Here is a 3,368-nt window from a genome sequence, read left to right on the forward strand (position 1 = left end):
GTGAGCTGCCGAAGGACACCAGAGAGCAGCCCCTGAAGGGCAGAAAGGCAGCAAGAAGTCCGGCCTTTGTCCTCTGTGTCCGAGGACAAACCACTGGCCTGTTTTGCATGGCCTGTGAGCAGGAGCCCTTCTCCACGGAGAAGAGGACTTCGGGTTGTGGAGAACCAGCAAGCCTGAGTCTGAATTTGAGGCTAGCCGTGTTCTGTGTGGCCTCAGGAATGGGATTAAATCTCTTTGACCTGTTCCCCATAGCTCAAGTTGTAGGGTTTCTGTGAGGATTATGTGCTATAAACTAAGTATATACAGGGGCTGGCTAACAAATTCCCTTTCCCTTTGGTTTGGGTTCACAGACGAAGCTTGCTGGGTCTGGCCAGACTCACTGGGCTATGCCTTCATCTCCCATGCCCCCATGCTCACATGCAGCCCCTGACTGCCCCATCCCCACCCCACGCAGCCCCTGCTTCTGCCCGCAAATGCCTGTCTCTGGCTCCTCAGTATCCACAGCAATGGGATGCCCAAACCACAGTCCAGTGTTCAGTCTGACAGCATTTTTCTTCTTCATCTCATCTTGACTCACCCCAAAGCAGCTACTCAAGACTTAGGATCAAAATAATGTCGTCTGGGCAGCAGCAGAAAGGTCAGAGCTAAACGCTTTTCCTGTGAGAAACTGGACAGGACAGTATGAAGGGGGAGCAGGTCCGGTTTTCAGGACGCACAGAGGACCAAAGTGCTCTGAGACCCAACTTGACGTCAGATTGACTGGACGGTGGCTTGGATTCATGGGGGGGACAAACGATTAGATAAATCTGCAAGGAAATGTAAGTTGGCTTTTCTGATGAACAGTAACCCTGAAGCTCTTACTTGTTTTCTGCTTTTGCATGTCCCTCTCTGAGGCCGCAGGCGAGCTCACACCCCACCAGGCAGCAGAGCCCTGCATTGGGCATACTCTGGGCCAGGACGACACTCAGGTCCCAAAGCACTTCGGCCTCTGATCCCATGCCACTCGCCCGTGCCTGGATGAAGCACAGTCACATTTGTATTTGGGGCTGGCACATCCTTCTACGTCCCTATGTAACTCCAGTGCTCAAGGCAGAATTCTGCCAAACCTCTCCAAAGCCTGCCACCTGCCCCAGAACAACAGCCGAGGAAGCCAAGCGCCAGGGCGGCAGGGAACTGTCTCGTCCGGGATTATTTCTCCAGTATCTGCCCCAATGCCTGGCACCTATAGGTGCCCAGTGCCTGTTTGTGAGACTGAGTTCCGCTGGTCTGCTGTGGACCCGACTGTGAGTCAGACAGTTCCAAGAAAAGAGCTATGTGTCACAGGCAGACGTTTCCAACTCGGTTCTGTTGGGCTTCGAGCGCAGTGACAGAGCTGTGCACAGGAAGGAATGCGGAGACAGGGAACTGATGGAGTGTAAGGTGCGAGGAGTGGAGAGGGGGGTGCAATGACGAGAGAGCTCACTTGTTTAGGAAAGGAGAGACACCTGGAAGCTTTAGAAAACAAAAATAGTCATGCTCCAGCTCTGCTGGCATGGCTGTGGTTGAGCGTCCACCTATGAACCAGGAGGTCACAATTCAATTCCCGGTCTGGACACATGTCCTGCTTGTGGGGTCGACCCCTGAGTAGGGGGCTTGCAGGAGGCAGCCAAGCAATGATTCTCATCATTGATGTTTCTATCTCTCTCTCCCTCTCGCTTCCTCTCTGAAATCAATTTAAAAAAATAGTCAAGCTTCAGACAATGGGTATTAGGTTCTTCCCAGATGAGAGGGGGGGGGGAGGGAAGAAAGGGTGATTTCTAATTTTGGAATTTGCAGTAAAATTAGTTACCAACCTCGCCTATCCCTGCCATTCTAATCCAGCAGCTAACAACAAAGAACAGCTGCTTCCACTCCAATACTGCCCAGATGCTACCCGCTCGGCACCAGCAAGGCAGTATATCAGACACTCCCGTCCCACGGGGTGTGCGGCTTGCCCTGCCCCTGTGTCAAAGAGAAAGCTGAACTCCGAGGCCTGAAGCCAGGCACACAGCCAGCTTCCCAACGAATTCTCTGCTGAACCCCAGTTAGCCTACCTCTTAGTGAGAATTACCTGCACTAGGACAGGCTTCAGGGAAGTTCACCCCAACTAAACTGATTGGAAGGTGGAATTCTTTGCTCTTGAAAGCTACAAAATAACACCACCTGAACTTGGAAGGTAAAAGCAGAGGGCAGGTGATGAGGGAAGAAGCACTTAGGTGTCAAAACCAAGACATGAATACCATAGTTCGGCAATAAATGCTACAAGAAAAGTCCCTATCAAATCCCCTACATTCCTGCAGAGTGCGAAGCTGCCCCCATGGGGCTAAAATGCGATTTATCTCACCCTTACTCCAATAGCGTGACATTTTCTAAACATACTTTTTCTAACCAGTGTAACAGCATACATTAGCGCTAATTTTAATCTCTAAGTGAGTGAACATGGATACCTCGCGAGATTTTAGTAATAATTCATTGGTACAAATAAATGCTTTCTGACTAACATAAACTGTTCTTGACTCATATTTTCCCTATCATCTCAGAAAACCTTCTATTTTATTAAAACCTAGGTCTCTTGTTTCTCCGTAATTATCCACAGTAACTTGTGGCTTCGGTATTGAAAGTTCTATATAGCTGTGGTTCAGTCGCTCCGGTCCACACCCTCTCGCCCCAGTGAGTGTCACCTGTTTCCATTCCCTGGCTTCTGATCTGTTTGTGCAGCTTAGTTTTAATCGCCCAACCTTCCCCGCAGACATGGTGCTCTCGTTTGCTTTTCAGTTTATAAAAGCGCCCCTCCATTGGCATCCTTTTAAGCACTGACTTTTGTCAATATTTCCCTTCTTTGATGCTCTGAGCATTGAAAAACAGGCATCTCATTATTATTATTTCTTTTCAAGCTGTGCTTATTGAGCTGTTGCTGTCTAATGAGCTATGTGGACTCCTACTTGCTGCAGTTCCTCTGTTCAGCTTGGCTTTGATTCTGCCTCTTTCTCTTCGTCAGTCTGTCCCATGGAAAGTTCAGCTTTTTGGTTGTGTTTCTCTTTCAGGAGAGAAAGCAGTCTTCAGGATGCCGGATCACTCAGTCCCCCCTAAACTGTGTTTTCTGATTAGGATGCAGTTACCTGCGTGACTGAGATACTAATTTCAGAGCTGCTATTCTTTTCCCTCTTTATGCTCCCGAATCTGTTCAACTTCCTCTCTTTATAACCAAAGAGGCTGAGTGATTGGCAGGATCCCAGCAGATTTTTCCAAGCCCGTACAATCTTCTACTTATGGTGTATGGGTTTTTAAACCTGTTATACTATTGAAGGTGACTCACATGGTCCATTTAAGAGCTGTTATGATCAAAGAAC

The sequence above is a fragment of the Eptesicus fuscus genome, chromosome 4 (assembly GCF_027574615.1).
Source record: "Eptesicus fuscus isolate TK198812 chromosome 4, DD_ASM_mEF_20220401, whole genome shotgun sequence".
Classification (NCBI taxonomy): Eukaryota; Metazoa; Chordata; class Mammalia; order Chiroptera; family Vespertilionidae; genus Eptesicus; species Eptesicus fuscus.